Raw genomic sequence first — 20,077 nt, forward strand, 5'->3', positions numbered from 1 at the left:
TTTTGTTTAACCAGAGCCTCCAAGTGTCTCTTGTTTCAGCATATCTTACTTTAAAAGGAAGCGATATGATCCCTTGACTTTTAACTAGCATAATAGATCCACTCTGATGCTTTAGTAATGCTTTCTGCCTGTCCTGCTTAGACAGAGCAGCAAATTGAGTCATTACTCAGTGTTGTCCAATTCAATCGGTCTTGTCTCTCTCGTTTCCTTTTTTTTTTGTTCCTGAAGAGAGAGCTTTGTGCCCTGTAATCCCGCCCCTGACTATATTAATTCACTTGGGCGCACCTTCCTGCTTCTGAAAAACAGCTTGGACTGCACCTTGCTGTCATTGATTAATTGTGTGTTCCAGTAATAGAGGAGCAAATTAGTAAATAGGCGACCCCGGCGACAGACTCATGTGTTCGGCCTTGTCGTTAGGGACTAGTCATTTAAATCCGTCGCTTTTTGTCCTCGGGAGTTGACATCACCTCTGTCACTATCTGCTCCCGCCAGGCCGTGATTTGCTTTCCGCGGATCATGCGGTTGAATTTGCAACGCCCCAGTCTAGAAGGGGGGTACTGAGATGTTTTCAAGGGGTCAAATGGATTCCAGTGATGAAAAAATGTGGCTTATTTAGGTTCTCTTGAAAAAATAAAGAAATGGAAAAGGTGTCCCCTAGAGAAATCATATTTAGTGTATGTTGACTGGAGGTGCCAGGCTCTGATAAGATGCCGGTTTGGATTTCGGAAATGTGCGCCGTGTGTGGTGTTGTGTGTCAGAGCCTTTACGGCCAACGACGCTATACAAATATTGCTTGGGGCCTCTATAAGGCAGTAAAATTTTGTTATCGGTATTGCTGATTACTCTTTGAGGACTCGTGTCCAAATGTCATAAAACTATAGTCGAAGAGTGTCTATAGCTGTGTCAGTAATGAGTGCCTAAAAATAGTACAGGAATAACAATATTCTTAATACAAAGATGAGCAACCTCTTGACGTATAAAAATAAACATTCCATTTCAATCATTGACTTAAGTGTCATCGATTAGCAACTCTTTGACTTCCTAATATTTTAAGTAGCACTTTGGTTGAGACTCTTTTATGCTCAAGTGATTTCCTGAGACGACTACCTGAATACTTGAGCTCTCAAATATGCGCTAAATCCGATTATCAGTCATATTTTTAGCAGTCAGGCATTGCTTTTTAAAATGATTTATTCACCATTAATGTTTAGCTAATGAGCCAGCATTGGCAAAGTCTCCATTTTGGCATATTTTTTTCTTTATTTGAAGTGAAATCTATAGCCATGCGTGTAGTCCTTTGGGCTTCAGGGAAGTAAGCGGGTGCTTTGGAGCAGTCCAAACCTGTTTGTCCTTGACATGAAATAAAATTTGCTATTTATCTTCCTTTATTGTTTTGCTGTGTTTGCCCTCTGGTAATTCTCAGTGAAGAGTTGTGTTTCTCAATGACTTGGCGGCACTGTACATAAAATGGGTTTACAATCCAGCCCAAGCGTGCTTCCCTCCCTGCCTGCACTGCAGAGGGAAGGAAGAGTAATAAAAAGGAAAGAGCAACTTGTCAGCGTTAAAAGATTATGTGTTTTGCCCCCTCCAAAGGAGGAGAGTAGTGTTTACAGGCTTGAGTGGGTGCTCACTAGGTTGAGGCTGAGGCTGATTGCACTAGAGTATCCTGTCAGCCAGTGATTTGTCATGTACTTTATCATCCTTGTCACTCTGCCGAGCGTTGTCATAGGTAACGTAAAGGGGCCCCTCCTCTTCCTCCTCCTCCCCTGGTGCTTTGTACTCAGTCAGTGCAGGAAATTTGTATTTACTTTGGGGGAGTGTAATTTGTTCCTCATGGATAATGTGACCCTTAGCGGAGTCGGATCACGGGTTAGTTGAAGTGATATTTTCCGGTAATGGTGGTCGTACATCACGGCTGTCAGCCCGGGTTAGGAGGCGAGCACATTATAGCTCCATTTGAACACTGCAGGCATCTGGGATTATTTTCCATAACCAAGTATGACATGACCGCTCTGCGGAGTGCATTAAATTTTTACTAGCTTTTTTCCCTCCCCCTGCAACTTCTGTGGCTTTACCCTCGCTCTGGGTCTCAAAGCTGCCATAGTGATGGATACCCGTACCAGTCCCAGTAGCCCTGTCCAAGGTTAGCGAGTGTCACAGACCTACACGGCTCCCCTCCATCCAATAAATGGCAAATCCTTGCTCCTGTGGCTCTCTGCTGTTGCAAATAAACAGGAAATGACTCACCATTTTGAATATGGATGAACTAAAGACATGTTGTTTGACCCTTTTGACAATTTGCCAAGTTGGAGCTGCTTCGAAGGCAAATCAGAAGTCGTTAGTGGAGCTCGTTCTGTTGTGTTGTCTTAAAATGTGCCTCGGGAGACTGTATAATAGCTGTGATCAAGAATTTCCGGCTGTATCATTGACAGGTGTCTTTTCAGTTTGTAGTTTTACACCTGCTTCTCATATTCAACTCATTTGTTGTTTACAATCGGCAATAAAATTTGTCTAATGCCAGCGGTTGGTAAAACAAAAAATAGTCCTTGATATTGAATGGAGGGCAGAAGGGATTGTCGTCATTTCAAAAGCATTATTCCAATTCGACGTACAAAGTTAAGAACACGAGAGTGGAAAATAATTGAATTGGCAAGAAAAAACAGAAATATAGTGTTTGACTAAGATGCTCATTCTACTGAAAATAAATGCAATCTTCATCTTTCCTGACCTGGAAAAGAAAAATGTCTTGGGCAAAATATCGCCATCAATCAAACCTTTTGCATTTGACTGCCCACATGAAGCAATGCTGTAGGATAGAGTGTAAGCTTTATCATGAATTGTATTCCATTTAAAGTCAAGGTAAAGTCATGCCTATGTAAAAACAGTGGTACCTTGACTTATGAGTTTTGCTGGCATTGTGGCCATGTTTGTGCTTGTGTATTAATAATAATAATAATTCATTTTGACTAAGAGCGCGTGAAAATATACTCCCGATCCCCAGGTTTGTGTCAACTCCTCAGGTGTCTGCGCTCATCTCTATTTATGAAGCAGCGTTTCCAGTTACTGGTCTTCAATAATGTATGGCATCAGACGTCAGGTTCAAATTGAAGGGAGAAAAAATACTTGTTGTTATTCAGCGAGCCCTTTAGGGTGCCTAAGACTTTTCACTCATGCACTCCATCTTCATCGCTCACTGTGTCTTTCTGCCAACTTTCCCAGACACATCAAGGTTAAAGCATCTCATTTTGTCCAGCCAATGTCAGTCAAGGCCTGGCTCACCTACACGTTACTCCTCCTGGCCACTGAACAGTTGACTCTCGCAGACCTCTGCCTCTTTAATGCTTCTTGGTCAAGACGATGCTTTCTGCAGGCGACATTTTGTGCTCTATCTTGCTCTCCTCTCAGGCAGTTTCAGCTCGCCCACACAGAACCACTTTATCTCTATAGCAAAGTCTTCTTCCATCTGCCATGTTGGGTTCCAGGTGGAATTAGTACCTTTTAACGTGAATGATACTGTGCTATAGCAGGGATGTCCAAATTTCTGGTCCTATTAAAAGGTGGCAATTGGCAATGAGTAGTTCTTATGAGAAGCATCTTTTCTAAATAAGCAAAATCCAGGCGGGATCAAATAGACAGACAATGATATATATCCCAGCATGCATGGCGGCAACCACAAACAATTCTAATGACATGAGGGGCTTTGAGGAGGGTCTGTAGACCAGTGTTCCCCACCCCATCAAACATCATTCCCTTTGCAAGTGCCACCAGCACACCGCTTGTTAGAGGCAGTGTAATTAGGTGGCTGAGCTTGTTGCAAGTAGCCCAGGTCACAGAGGCATGTCCAACCCCTATCCTGATTGCTCCTAAGGGAATTATTGACAAAACACAAGGAGCATTGCACGTTGGGCCCTAATTATGTGTACAAGACATAGATGGCCCCGGGGAAATTAAATGAAATTCCCCAGCTTGATGGCTCCTTTCTACTCAAGGGATCCATTCACTTTCTTATTAAGACCAGCCATTGTCTGGCTTTATGAGGCCGATGTGCAGAGCTAGGCACCAGATAAATGCTTTTAACTTTCATCGTCTTGATACATCAATGACTCATGATGAGGATATTTTAAAGTGATCGCAAGCAAGGCTACAAATGCTATAAAACACCGCTGTTTTTTTTTATATCAACTGTAAATAGAGGTCGCCCAAGTGATCTGCCAAGGGGCTGTGTTTGGGGCTACGTAATCAGTATGCTGTCACTCGAATTGGGGATGTCTTGCCTAATTCCCCAGGCCACGATGCCTCGCAGGAATTGATAGTCGTACAAATGAGGTGATAAGAGGGTTCGCCTGGATTGCATGAGGCCTAAGTGGAACTGAGGAAACTTATAGAGATGAATGAATTCATTTAAATGTCAACGCAATAAGGAATCACTCAAACAGTGCCCAATTTTCCTTACAAATTAACACCAATGATGGTCTTTGACCATGTTGTATATCATTTTGTCAATAAGGCTAGTAAATGGGCAATTCAATAGTTCGGCCAGACAAACTGCCATCATTCCAACCTTTAGTTGTTCTTTGTAGACTTCAACTCCAAGAATGGAACACTGTTAATTCATTTTCATGCAGAAGCCAATGCCAATAGTGAAACAATTTAATGTGCCTGCCATAAATAGAAACTTGCCTATTGTATTGTCACCATGTTACATCACATAGAAAGAGACAAACTTCAGTTAGACATCCCATCGTAAAATCTAAAGATCCCTTAATACCCCTGTGGTCAATTAAAACGACTGATCAAATGTTAATATCAGCCAATCACCTCCCCCAATTTTTGCTTTGTGGCCTACAGGCAGCCAACTCACTAGTGAGAATAATTGTCAGTAGATGCAGATAATTTGGCCGCCATACTGCCAAGACAGACAGGGTGTGTTTTGAATGGCAACTAGAGGTGAGTCACACTGGCACTAGTGGCCATGATATTTCTGCTTGGCAATGCAACACAGCGAAGGGAAGGAGACGACGGCAGAATGTCAGCACACAAGCTAATGTGCAGATGGCATTTGCTGATAGCTGGCAAGTGTCAGACTTGACTTGGGTGATTTAACAACTGCAGTTTTCAGCCCACACTCTCGTTTTATAATCCATCAACAATAGTCTCGCCCATCTACCATTTTCTATCACTACCTAAAAGAAGCACACATGATATACCATTATTTAAAAAAAAACACCTTTTGTATTTTTTAAATGTATCTACATGTATAAGGAGATGCTTTTGAAGAAGAACTGTAATGGATAGGCTTAAGCAACCAAATGTGTAGGCATACAGTTCAAAATAGCAACGCAAAGAAGTGCCCTTTGGGTGGTGAGATAGCTCATTACCTATGAGCAACCTTCCATCTGCACTCATGGCTACTCTGGGAGTCATTATGATTATGATGGAAATCTCACAAGCCATTACTGGGAGACAGCACAGGGCTCACTGCAGACAGACTAATGGACTCATTTGTAATTGGACGAAGGGGAAATGACTATGCGCTCGTAACGGAGGCACAAAACTAAGCTATGATAAATAAAACAGTTCGTTTACTTGATTATAGTATACAAATACTGTCCATCTTAACTCACATTAGACAGTATCTAAATTTCATAGGGCTATTCAAGCAGCATGGAGTCTTTGGGAGTGTTCTCATAAAAAGTTGCAAAGTCATTTGAATTTAAGTGTATTGTTATGTGCCTCACTGTGTTTATAATGGCATTGCACAGTGTTTTTTGTGATCTTTCCTCACGTCCTTTTTACTTGATCAGGAAGGCAACATTTAAAAAAAAAATGGGTGACTAGATGTAGCACCAACGACACGTGTACACCAGAATAAATGTGTGTGTTTGTGCTTGTTGGGTTCTAATGCAATTGCTCTGACCTAGCTGATTTATTGATTCATTTGTGTGCATGCTTAGGGACCTGGTCTGCATTATTCATGTACACCCAAGGTAGGGCAGGGAACATAAGGTGGTTAGCCTGTGTACAGGTTAGGTCACGTTATATTATATTGCGAAGAATGAGGCTTTTCAGACTAATGTTTAGAATTAGGCAGAAAAAAAAATCCAAATCACCTCTGTTAGCAGAACAGGTGGAGCCTCTTATTATTATTCAATTAAGTCTCTTAATGGTAAACAATGCACAGCTCTTTCATCCTAACAAGAGAAAGATAATTGGTTACCAAATACCCGTTGACATTCTGCTGCCTTAGTTCCATTATTTATTTGTCACACGCCACCTGGCATGAATGTGATGCGACCGCAGTCAGCCATGTTTTACATGTATGTGATTCGTATTCATCTCTGTTGTGCACTGGAAGGAATGATGTGGCAATCATTGGATATTTTTCTTGTGTGCCGTTGCTGCAGGCAAAATACGCCTTAATATTATCTACGATATGTAATATATTGAAGTATTATGAACCCTGCAACAATACAATCGTTTCTAAGCTTGTACCCTGGTCCTCTATCGAATTGCCCCTAGACCTGGTTTCTATTTTACCATGTCGTATCAAATAGTATCGCTTTGTTTGTTTGTATTGTCTTAAATCGTCTTGCTCCCGAAATGTGATAACTCTTGGTGCAGTCTTCATGATGATAATCTGTTACTGCAACATTAAAAACAGTAGCATATGGGAGGTCCATGCTGTGCTAATTAACCTACAATGCATCCTTTGATCACCATAGTCTGACACAACACACCCCACCTTAAAGAGGGATGAGAGGCAATAGCATTCTCTACGAAGATGATCCGTCTCATTCTGTGCATTTTCCTCACCTCTCTCTGGGGAGCCTGCCATCATGCATAAAGAAAGACAAGGGGAAAGGCAGCAGCATGTGTCTGCCTCTGTGGATGTGCCGCTGACAGGCCGGGCTTATCGTTGTCTTCAGCTCTTTGCTACAAGCTTGATTACCGCTGACAGCTCAGACTACTGATAAAAGCAGGAACATTAAAGAAAACAGAAGAGCCGTACAGACGACGCATCAGTGTTTCTTCTCATCAAGACTCCATCTGGCCTCCGCTTCTCACCGCCTCCACCAACACTCCGGCAGCTCTTTCTATTCCTCATCTACCCAAAACCCCGCGCCGGGGTGTCAGAGCTGTCGAGTGTAGGAAGTGACATCACAAGATTTTGCGAACAGTCTCCAGGCTCATCATGTCAGCGCCAGCCTGTCTTATGTCAGGTTTCCCCTAGGAAGGCTGTGATCTCGTCTCTGTGCGAGCCCATTCTGAATTCTCGCTGAGGACGGGCGGGAGGCAAAATTAACAGAATGTTTTTCCATCTTGTTAACTGACAGCATCATTTGTTCGAAAGGCTGTCTGAGGAAGAAGAAGAAGAAGCGCGTGTCGTGCACGAGGGGCTTATGTTGGCAGTGAAAAAAAAATTGGCAAGACAATTGCCGTGGTTTTTGGACTCCAAAAAAGATGTCAGAGCTATCCAATTGCTACTGCAGGGGGGGGGTTCCAAAAAGCATCTGAGGTGTGATTGGAGTTGCATGGAAGAGTGTCCAATTAAAAAGCTGTGAAAAATCAATGGGAACTGTTAAAAAAAATGGAATATAATGAAAAAGTAATTGCGTGGTGATTGTTGTTGTGAATCTCCATCCAGGCGCTGTTATCACTATATTGCTTGTACATCTTTTTCCATAATATATTTTCTTGTCTATTGATGTGTTTGCACATAGAGCCTCTTTCACAATGAACTTTTGTGTCTTGCTCTTGTTGTGTAAGGTGGCAATGGTTTTCTTTTGGACCACTTTCAGCTTAGCAGTCTTCCCTGTGGTTGCATAGCCTACAAAATTCGTAGAAGAGACAATTTAAAAGCATTTGCAAGTGTTTTAAGTTGATGAGCAGACAAGGATGTCATTGATATTGAACTTTTCCACAATATTTACTCTTTCTGAGATACTCAATTTGGGTGTTTCATTCCTTCAGTCAATATCATCAATATTCTAGTTTTTTCCTCCTTATCTATATCGCATCTTTAAACATGAAAGTTGAGGAAATTTGCACCATTTTTTTTCTGGGACTGTTGCCAATATTGAGGCACTTATTTTGTAGTCATGGAAAATCTGCTGTATCTCGCAGTTAAGTCTCCATCTCGGAGTTCTGGCTGGCTGTCAGCTCATTTGGATGGAGATGGTGGCTGCCTCTGCGAAGAATGCTTTTGATTCCCTTTTCATTTATTTGAACTGATCTGCTGTGATTAAGAGCTCCGTGTCTCATTATTCTCTTTTAGAGAGGAGCAGGCATTGGCTTTTGCCAAAATATTTGAATGATTAGGGCCAAAGCACGGGCCTTGCCAAATCGTCGGGCAGCATTCACTCTGCTTATTAGATTCACTTAAATGCTGTTGTAAATCATTGCATGCTGCCAAGCCTGGGTTTGAACATGAGAAGCTTCTGCTGCCAAAGCCAGAGCATGCTGGCGAGCGACAACTCTACTGCTGTTTGTTTTAGCTCGGCCTACTAATACAGCGAAATGCTTGTTTGACCAGGTTGGATTCATTTCCTGGCCGAAAAAAAAACCTTAATCAAGCATCTGTGAGATGCAGTTAAAGAGCAGCTGGAAAGTCTCCCCACCACGGGACTGTAAATTTGTCTCCCGCAAGAATCAATCATTTCACAAGCAAGTCTTGCAAACGCTCCTTGATATAGCAAAGCCATTATTTAGTCAATGTAGTCCTAGTCTTTGAGAATAATTGAAATGTTCATTGTGAATGTGACAGATTGCATAATTGGGGCTTCAGACTTAATAAGCACTAACAGTGATATTCAACCTTTGTGTTTTTCTCCAGTTCTGCCTACTCTGCGATTGCAGAGTGAGCACAAAAAAAAAGAAAAACAGGCCTCTTGCTGAGTACTTCAGAACTAACTGAGGAAAATGTGCACTTTTCCTTTCAAAAGCAATGCCAGTCGCTCAATCAGTCCTTCAATTTGGCACATTGTCAAATCGTAAATGGAACAAATCAGAGTGTATTGTTCCTCAGGGGCCATAATAACCATAAGCCCTACTTCTCTCCTTATGCTTTGTTGGCGACAAACGTTATTCCATCCGTATCTTATTCAAACCAACCATATTTTGTTGGAGGAAGTTTAAAACTTAAAGACTTCTGGTGTTGATTTGTTGGCTTGATTTGCGTCTGTCTTGCTTTTTAATTATACCAAAACTTTGCCAAAACCCATAGAGTTTACTACAGTTTTTCTTTGGATAAGCAAATTGTAAGATGACATTTTCAGTTTACTTCAGCCTTGTGTATTCAGATAAGAATTGCGCTAATACAAGCAGTTCCTTCAATCCCAAGCCAAACTATCATGCATTAGTATAATGAAATTCTGGTGTATTGGTAAATTTAGGAAAATTCCAAAAGGAAACGGACAGTTTCAACAGAACCGAATTGCCATTTTATGGAAACAAAGCCTATTGACTCAAAGGAATGTGTGAAGTTGTAGTACTGTGTACAATATAAAACAACAGTCCTGACTGATGACAGGAAAGATCGGCACTAGGCACAATACCCTAGAAATCAATTCCCCCAAAAAATCCCAGTAAATCACAGGGACACCAAGGAATGGGTGGAGGTACTGGGGATAAAAGAAAACTGTGCTTGTGCAAAAGGAGTGTCATCACTGGGGAATAAATGAAGCTTTAGTCTTTCCATCATAAAGCCGGAAGGTAATATTTCTTAAGAAAGCTGCTGTTGGGCTAAAATGTTGTGGCCTGTTGCTTTGAAGCCAATCCCATTGCTTGATAGCTCCTTTATTAAAAGAAGATGGGATTCAGGACTGTACTCTTAAATAGACTGATATCCCCCTTAAGGGGATTCATCATTCCTGATGTGACTCTAATTAAGTTGTTGGGTTGGACGGGAGGGGGTTCGAAACAACTTGAGATAATGTCATTGATCAAGGAAAGCGCCGTCGGCATGACTAACTCACATGTTAGAGTCAGTACACGCCTGATTAGTTACACTAGACACATACTGGGATATAATTGCAGGTGCCATGATAAAGAATTACATAGTAAATAGTATGATGTTCACAGTTTATCTGTCCTAAGAACAATTTCCTCACAACACATTACTTTTGCATTCACCCTGTCTTTTTAAACCCTTTATTGACCTATCGTCCCCCTTTTTTTTTTACATGCTGGCAAGCTAATGTAAAACCCTGCTGGTTTCAGCAATAACAAAAACATCTTTTTTTATACTCCTTACCATTCATTTGCAAGAAGCCTGACCGTATGTGACAGAATGTGCTATCTGCAACCCCCAGCTGGAGCCCCCTTCTTACACCTGCCACATTACTGTCAATTTAACCCCTCTCCCGCCTACAGTAGTAAATCAGAGCGGCACTGATAATGCTGCTACTGACTGAGGAAGAATGACAGGAAGCCAGAACAACTTATGTGTGTATAAAGCTTTGTATTTGTATTATATATGTGTTCTTTCGTAATGGTAGCTATTGTTGAAGCTATGGACGGTATGTTCTTGAAGGAAGAGAATAAAATGTGGAGGATGATATAAAAGAGAACATAGAATGACATTTTGCACCAGAGAACATCAAATCTGAAAAGCATAACAGTATTTGTTACAGTATTTGCGAAGTCTTGTTTTTCAGTTTGCGACTTTTTACATAATTTATGTGCAGATGAAATGTCCAAATAGTCTTTGTTTACTACCTGTCACTTGTTTAGTTTTTTCTGTTTGTGTCATACATACGAAATGCAGCGTTTCCATCCGAATTTTGACAGCATGTTGGGATTTGCTGGATTGAAAACATAAATAACAACTCTGGCAATAGTATGTGGCAAATCCCAAAAGAAATCGTCACTTACCTTGTGTATTGTTCGTCTCCTATTTCTTGCACTAATGATGCACTATGTGGAAGTATTGCTACGTTTTTTTTTTTGGGCTGATGCATTGTGGGTATTGTCTTAATGAGACCAGGGTGAAATTTTCTTCTTTCCTGGACCGGGGCTCTGGTCCATCTGCGCTGTCTGCTTTTTGATTTCTTTTCCCTGAGGTGTTTAAAAATCAACTCGATTGTTAGTGACAATCATCTGCTGTGGCCCCTTAGAGCTGAAAGTTTGATTTAATCGTGCGGCTGTCATTTAATCCGGCAGAGCGGCAGGCGTTCCTGCGAGGGCCGGTTCTGATCAAGCACCTCCGAGATCTCTCTCGTTCCCCGTTACGTCTAAATCCTCAATACAAATTGCGGTGTTTCGGCTCTCCCACCGGGGCCTATTACTGCCTGTGGGGTATTAAAGATCATTAATAGTGCTGTCAGAGAAAGAGAGGGAGAACAGGAGTGTAGCGTAGTTGTGGAACAGCTGTGAGTTGCTTCGCTTCTCATAAATGGGAAATTAATACATCTGCTTCATTAATGCCGCCTCGTGTTTGATGTTTGTTCGTTGGCAACTTTAATGATCTAGGTTGGAGCCGACGGGGTGCTAGACTAAATTTGATTCCTCCAATTAAGTAGTCAGTCTTCTCTTCTTTTGGGAAATCGGTTCGACAAGAAAAAAAAATGCTGCTTAATTATGGTCTTCAAACCGTTTCGGTGTGTGGCTCGCTTTTCTATTACCTTCACTTTTGTTCATGACGCATTGCAGTATGTTTATCAGGATTTCCTAGTGAGTAAACACCTGTACATATTTTAGCGCTGACTTATATTTATCAATATTTAGAGTGGCTTCCTAAAAAAAAATGCAATATAACCTTACATCCTTCTCTATGGCTCGGGAATAAAATATTTCTAACTGGTCTTAATCTTGTCCTCTAGTCTCCATTCCAAAAATAGTGTTGTATTTTATAGGCTTGGGCGTTTAGTACCTCCCTAAGTAATGCATGTTATCTAAAAGGAAAAAAACTGCAATACAAACCGTCTTACTGACGCATAACTAACATCGATTACCAATGTAAATGAGCCGGCAACTCTGCTATTTAAATGGGAGCAAAGAGGAAAGTTTGCTCGCAGGCATGCTGAGGGAAGACTTAGTGAGAAGCGCAGAAAATGAGAGCTGCTTTTTTAACTGTTTTCTGAACAGCATCTGGCCTCGGGCATTGAAACTTGCCAAAAACAGACTTTTTTTCTTGCTTTGAAATCGTGAGGTGAAATCAACCTGGGACGAAAAGATTAACAGACAAGAAAGCAGACTGATGCCACGTTTACTGTGCAGCAGGCTGAGGGCGATTTCTTTTGATCGGCAGGAGAGCTTCTCGCTTGGCGGCAATACTGATGCTACACATTGCCTCCCACTAGTATTGCACGACACCATCTGCTAGGACCTGTTGGCTTGTTTGTTTTCCGGAGCAAACAGCAAATCACTCCTTTCCTGTTTCTGCCTTTGACCATATGCCGCTGTCTGTGTATCAGAGCAAAGCCTGTATATTAATGAAGTTAATCAAAGACAGGCACACAATCACATCTGGCAGGGGAATTTTTAAACGACACACCCCACTCGTCGATTTGTCAAGTCGTAAACCACAGCTATAGCCGTCTCTGTATTGATTTCACTGGGTAAAATAGGCACAAATTTCTAGTATAATAGGCTCCACGTGAAGTTGAGTATACTAGCAAACCGTTGGTGGGCCTTCATTTTCTTGATAACTGACTTGGCATGTTGTTAGTCATCTTTACCTCTGAATGACTGCAATGGGATCGTAACTGCTATTTCTTGTTGAGGTTTGAAATGAGAGCTTTTTTGATCCTACAAATGTAAATTTGTTTTCTACTATGTCTACTATACAAGGCACATAGAAGAGGTCAGATTCTGAACTGAAGCAATCCTAGTTCATGGTTTTATTATCTCTCCTCATGATATGCTGCATAATTTAATGATAAATTTAGGTGCTTGTATAATGAGGGTCCACTGTACAGTATGGCTAGCTTTCTTTTCAACTCAAGTTTGATATCATGCATCCTTTCCAATAAGGTGAAAGGTCTACATCTTTCGAGGCCAGCGGTGATGTATTATTCTTGTAAGTACAACCAAAACATAGGAACATTGCCAAGTGTGATGTAAACCCACACTGGTAGACCCGTGTCATAAGGACAGTCTAACTCGCGGGCTCGTGCTCCAGTCAGTTGAAGGATTGGCAGTTTTCCAAGATGAAATTTTTCACGCCTCCAGAAGAGTAACAAACTCTTCTCCTCCCACCACTATGCTTTGCTCTGGGCGCAAGTGTAGCTAAAGGCAATGCCCGGATCAAGCATAAAGAAGTGAGCTGTCCCCCCCCCCCCCACTCAGACAGGGATATCTACTGTATGTGGGCTGCGCAATGCCATCCGGGAGCTGCTAACCTTTTGTTAACTTGACGGGTGTGCTTTCCTTTTCTCGCCGCAAGATGCGTGTTGACATCTCCCACGGATGTATTCCCAAACACGGCAGATGAAGGTTTTCCTGGCTCAAAGTCATAGAATACATTCACCGTTTGACGAGTGCAGCAACTTGACAGTGATCAGTCACTCAAGATGACATTGTCAGCGGGTTAAATTAGGTGTCTATTAATCTGTCCTGTCTTGTCCGATCAATCACATTTGGGGGGCTCGAAGGGATTTTTTCAAGCCTGTTTCATCGACATGGCTGTAAGAAATGTTAGAATGATGAAAGGAAGGAGGAAAATAGATTTAATAAGTCACAGAATAATATGCAATGGAAATCAGATTGCAAAAATATTATACAGCGTCTGTAATATGAAGCTTCACATTTTTCTTTGTGTTTTTCATAGCACACCAACTTCACAAAAGCCCTGTGGGCTGTCTAAAAAAGAGATAGATAATATCATGTTACCTTTCATTCTGGCACCATCGCCCGAATGTTGACCTTTGAGTCCACGTCCACATTTAACAGCCGGCTTGTCTGCTGCCTTGCCACATTGCCACAGTCAGGGGGAAATCAACATTCATCATCAGTGGAGAAAACCAGGGCCAAAGGTCAAGATGAGCCTGTCTCGTTGACTTGTCCAGTAATATTACAGATAGCTTTGTAACCTTTACCTGGAAACATTCTGCCCTCTCCTTACTTTGTGTTGGTGTTTTAATATATTGGAAGCGAAGAGATAATTTCGCATCTGCTCCACAAAACATATGGTTTAGGAATTCAGAGATTAGATCCAAATCATTTGGTCATTGTGAAATGGAATGAATATCAAACAGCCGATCACATGACTAGGATTTATTAAGTAGGAATAAGTTTTAAATGGCATAGTTTGCAATGTTAGGCCGTTCTTTAGTTAGGTTTGTGGCTCTTTATAATCAAGCTCTTTTTTATAAGCATACTGTTTTAGGAAATTAACTCAAGGCTCTGTTTAAGAGGGTGGTAAAGGTTCATTAAAGCATCCAGATGGTGCACACAATAGCATGGTGTCTTAGCTACGATCGCCCCGAAGGCCACCGAGTCTCCTCCACATCTAGCCTGTGTCACACACACTCAGACTCACGCCTGATGTCCCAGCTTTGACAGCCAGAGCGGAACAATAACCACGCGCCAGCTGATGCATGATCCATGGATTTGACCTACTGACCCCAAGACACATTGTTATACCCTGTTTACATTGTGCAAAGTGACTAATGTTTTCATGAGGCCCTTTAACCGGCTCCAAATAGGATTCAAAACCTGCCGCTTACTTCCCCCCCACTCCGTAAATAACTCACCAAAGACAAGAAGATGACACAGACAAAGAGGAAATATAAGCGCATTTGTATTCTACCCATGGTTTGTGAGATTAGTGGGGCATCAGAGAGCAAATATGAGTCTGACAGCTCTCATAATGAAAGAATCAAGACGCATTATGAAATAAGTGGAAGTGACCAATGAAGGGAGACATGGCGATAGCTGCTTTGAATTCCAATTACAGAGGCGGTAGCGAGCAAGGTGCCTTTTAACGTTAGTCCCTTGAGATGTTACAGGACTAGGCTATGGAGGCTGGAACTCAGGTAAAGGTCACTGTGGCAATGTAGCGGCAACAAGATGGAGCCGTCATTCCCGAGAATCCACACTGGCCATTCATCTCCCCCGTTTTCTTTCATCCCTTGCCTATCTGCGGAATGTCTACGAAGAGATGGCAGAGGTGAACGAGGGTGGCCGGGACCACATTGAGAGGAGTAGATTATCTCATGAAGGGAAATCAATTAGAGCGTTACGGTAGACTGTGAACATTTATCCATTTAGCTTGACCACTATTGGATTTTCATGACGGGCTTTGACTGTTCAGACCGAGAGATCAGAGTTAATGGCGATTGTTCTGCGCTCCTTTATCTGCCTTATTCAATGAGGGACACTTCATCAAACCACAGAGAGCCCTGCGGCCTATTGATAGATGGGCTTTGTCTGGGGTTGAGGGGGAAAAATAGAAGAGGCTGAGGGCAGAAATGGGAGGGACTGTGAGGTAGGAGCGGGGGTTGTCACAGATGTCCAAGCCTTTGAAAGAAAATTAAACAAGTACCTCATTAGCCAACGCTCCAGTGCTCCCTGGAGGGGGCCAATGAGCCAAGCTTTTTAATGAGCTGGGAACTCAGACGGTGCCAAAGTTTACCCCGTCCTTGCCTTTCTCTTTTACGCCACCGGGAAGAGCCATTCCCTCCCTCTTTGCCCGGGGCCCCCCTCTGGCCCCCCCACCTCAGCTTGGCCCTCCTACTCCATTGAGGGCCGCTCATGCAGAGGAGAGTGAGGCACCACGCTGATTCCCCGCCTTTCAGCTCCGGAGAGGGGGGGGATAATGCTGTTTTTGTACCACATATCCAGAGGAATTATGCGCGCTAATTTGATTAGGCGAAGATTTGATTAACTGGAAAATGAGGGCTTTGCTTAGACTTTCACACGCTTAATTTATCCCTTGCAAAGCAGACGCAACATTGTGTCATGAAACTCAGAAGGCATATGAGAAGCCCATTCACTGGCGAGATGGCCCTTTCACACTTGACAATATCTAGGACTGCCACGGTTCGAATTGGGATAATCACTTTAAAGCTTGTGGAATACAAATTGCATTTGGCATTAACGGTGAAAAGGTTCGGAGAATAATGAGATTAATGTAGCGGGGAATGGCGACGGCTCGGCAGAAAAATGCAGAACTCGTAGCATTGTTGCCAAGGTGAGGATTGATGATTCTTTGACAGTGTGTGTCAATCAAAGTACCAGTTAAATGTACTATGGAAAGACGTGGAAATCAGAGTGCTATTTTCAAGCGTATGCGGAGTAGTAATGTTTCTACGCCTGTACAAAGTGCGGAGCCTATTATTCAATAACGCTTTGAATTCATTTAATGCTTTTTCGTTTGCTTCTCTATGATCTCTTTGTACATTGTGGAATGGCCACAGGGACCCAAAGAGCTGAATGCTTTGCTTTTGCTCCTTTTAACATGCAGCCATGAAGGTCATATTACTGTGCGGTGATGATTACATTTTAATGAAAAGAGACTTCTTCTGGGAGAGCGCGAGAGAGAGAGCCACGGGCAAGCTTGATCTTTTTTTTTTCTGATCTCAAATCCTACACTGAGTGACCTTCCCATCTGTCTGGTTAGAACTGTGCCTGGTGGTTCTCCATCTTAAACAAATAGCTCTTTTATTTTACTCAAGCATTGACTGGATTACCTTTTTATTAAGAGCTTAGCTGTTCTTGACTACAATGTCCTGGGACTAGTGATGACCCTTCACAAAAGTCTCCACTGTTAAAATAATTGACAGATTGTCACTTAAGGTTTTGATGGAAAATTATAAAAATCACCCTTTCTTTGATTGGACTTCAGTTGAGTGCCTTGAGTGCAGCATTTTTCGTAAACTGGACTTTAAATTAAACTGTTTGGCGGCTATTGACGACGAAAACTGTGTTCACACAATTTATTTCAATTTCTGTGTACTAAGTAGTTCTTGTAATGTTCTTGGTTTCGGATAAAAAAATTTTTTTAAATATCTGACTCATAGTTTGCCTTCTTTTTTGTATTCTTCTGCTGGTACGACGATTGGGGTGCGACTTATAGTCCAGAAAATGTGTTAGTTTTGAGCTATTATCAAGTTTGAATTTTGACAGTATATAATCCCTCTGCAGCTCATTTAAACTAGTTGTCGTCTGTTAGATTGCCAGTGATGAAGCTTTAACTTGAGCCAGAGCAGACTTGAGAGAAGGATGGAAGTATGGACGAAAGAAAAGTAGAAACCTAGACAGATGAGCCATCTCCTGTTGGAAGTGGCTCCATCTTCACCATCTGCTCAACCCCGTTTTAATTAAATCTACAGAGATGTTTTTTTTCTTTCTTTCCTCTCCTCTCGTGCCACCCATGACAGATTGTTTTCTTCTTCTTCTTCATTCCACACTTACGGGCCGTACTTGAGTGCAGGTGGGATCATGCCAACGTACACTCATCTCCCACCTTGGTGCCAGCTGCTAACGAGAGTGGGCCTGGGTGGCGAGAAGCATTTGCCAGCCATTATGAGCTGTTAATGAGGAGCATTTGAGAAAGGCCCCGACATAGGCCCGTTGCCATCAGTCACTGTGATATTCATTTCCTGCATACTTCCTATCACCTTATTTTTAAATCTGTTCACGTTCATATGATAAACTCTCATTAGCTTATTTTGACCTCAGTATTGCCTTAACTATATCCTTTTGTTATGAATTTTCCAGGGCGTTGTACCACAAATCAGTAGACTTTATTAAACCCTTTTTAACATTATTGCATATTAGTTGCACGAGCCTAACAATAAAAAGGAAAAATATGTGTTGTTAAAATGTTTAAATTTGACCAGAAAACAAGAACAAACAGACGTTGAAGTAACACTCATAAAATAGTGTGACTTATAGTCCGGAAAATACTGTAGATCAAATCAGCATATCTTACAAGACTACAAAATCCTCCACATATTTGTTTTATACTAAACTCTACTTTGTAGTGAATCATCATTGTTATACAGGAAATACTTGAAACAGGTCGAGCTTGTCATTATATTCATCTTTCACGCTATGTTCTTTGCTGTATGGCTCTTTTGTCATTTATTTTTTTGTCAGTTCTTTCCCTTCTGTGTTCTATTCAAACTAAATAATAGACAACAACAACGGTGTAAAGTCCAAACCTGCCACAAAGCTCCCTTATGCCCAAAGGAGCTCAGATGCAAAGCCCCTTCCCTTCGTCGGGGTAGCATCGGTGCCTTTCAAACATGGGTCCTTATTGATTTGAGTCTTTATTCGATTGTTCTAGTCTAGTCATCGGGAAAGCCCTGTTTGTGTTGTCAGCGCTGTCTGCAGCTGGGAAAACATGTGTGTGTGTGTATGTGCTTTTCCCTCTCCAAATGAGTTCCAGCTAGATTTAGTAGAGGGTTTCACTTTGAGGCAAGGCTGAGACCAAGCCATAGCCAGAACAGGTTGAATTTCAAAGGAGCTTATCAGGGGAATTAGGCAAGCCTTTGGAGTTTGAGCAATGCCTAATTCCTGGTGACCTTTCCCTGGCTCGGGTTTGACTTTTTGTGGTGATCAGCAAGTGCTCTAACAAGCTTTTCCGTCTGTGTGGCTGGGGATTACTGTGGAGCAGCCTTGCCCTCCCCTGCACTCCCAAGAAGCCATCTGCGGCAGAGAGAGAGTGCACGAGAGACACGCAGCGTGGAAGGGTGAACACAAGTAGGCAATTGCCCGAAGGGCCATTGTCATGCTTGTCGGTGTGTCGGCGAGGATTGTGCCGTTGTCAGATTTGGCTTTTGTGATCAACTGGTATGTTTTGTTCTGCCCTTTTAAACTGCCAGCCACTGGCCAGCCTCTCCGTCCCTTTATTCAAGTGTTCATGGGCATTTCCACTGTTTTTCTTTTTTTCCAAGGCAAGTTTTTCACCCGGATATTGATATTCTTTGCGTTTTGCCGTGGCCTCAGATGGTAGGATTTTTATTTTTCACAGCAGTTGTAGTGGCGTCTGGAGGTGAGTTGATTTTGTGGCTGTGGGTTAGACAATGCATCATTCATTTGATGGTGTCATCTTTACTTTCTGGTTTTCAAACATAATGCAAATGAGATGTTATGTCATCTGATTACGCCAGTGTTCGTCAAAAGATGATCTTTGTGCACAGAGCCCTACTGTGTTAGCAATTGTGTTGATTGCGTTCAATCTGTGCACTTTGGAATTCATTATAGCAACTGCAAATGTCACTTTAGGTGTAATTAAGCACACTATAAATTGTTTATGGAACATTTAAGATTTTGATGTTGTGTTGGGAAATTATGCAGAGATGTATGTGACTGTATTTCAGGTTGTAGTGGTGCATATAATAACATATTGGTGATGGGCCCAATCAATTTTTGGTAACTATTAGGTTTGCTATCACTGACTCTGAAAATATCTGTACACATTTTGAAGAGGATTCGCTTTTTTTTGTAAACTTTCCTCACTTGTTTACTGGCCTTTTTTAAGACTAGAGTAACACGCATTTTGTAAATGATGATTTGACTCGAGTCAAGAGTCAAAGTGCATTTAAGTCATGCACTTTAAAATACATAGGTTGTTCATTCAAATCCAGAATCCAGCTTTGCTGTATAGGATTCTAACATAAAGTTTGATTCTGTTGTATTGTTATCCAAAGCAGAGGAGCTGTTACACAATCTGGTGCTATGGCACCCCAGACTTGTCTGTGTAATCGACTCGCCTCTAAGTGTCATTGTTTCGCCAATTAACCGGCTCACACTCTACAAAGAGTATTTTAGGCTTGGCTCTGGCAACGTTTTGGGGTTGTTATTCGTGACTAGGCACTTTTCAGTCACTGTCTCTTTAAGAAACATCCGTGAGCATGATGGGCAGAGACGGACTGCTGCATCATCATCACCATCGTCATCATCATGCAAAAGTCATCTGGGTTGGCTCGCTCCCTCTACTCTGCTGCATTATCATAAAAAGTAATTTAGGACTGATTGATGCAAATGGCCCTCTGTTCTTTTCTATCATTAACAGGCCCTTTGCTATGGCCACGGGCGGTGATTAAAGCTGTCGTTTTCAGTTTCTCATTAAAAGAGAGCGGCGGGCCATGGGAGGAATTCATCGAGGGTTAGAGAGGGAGAATATAAA

The 20,077-nt window shown here is 42.0% G+C and overlaps 1 protein-coding gene across 8 annotated transcripts in view; it reads left to right on the forward strand.

Annotated features, from left to right (window-relative positions):
• auts2a (activator of transcription and developmental regulator AUTS2 a) overlaps positions 1-20,077 on the forward strand; it is a 181,308-nt gene that overhangs the window by 112,665 nt on the left and 48,566 nt on the right. The window lies entirely within an intron of this gene.

Source organism: Stigmatopora nigra, chromosome 19 (assembly GCF_051989575.1).
Source record: "Stigmatopora nigra isolate UIUO_SnigA chromosome 19, RoL_Snig_1.1, whole genome shotgun sequence".
Lineage (NCBI taxonomy): Eukaryota > Metazoa > Chordata > Actinopteri > Syngnathiformes > Syngnathidae > Stigmatopora > Stigmatopora nigra.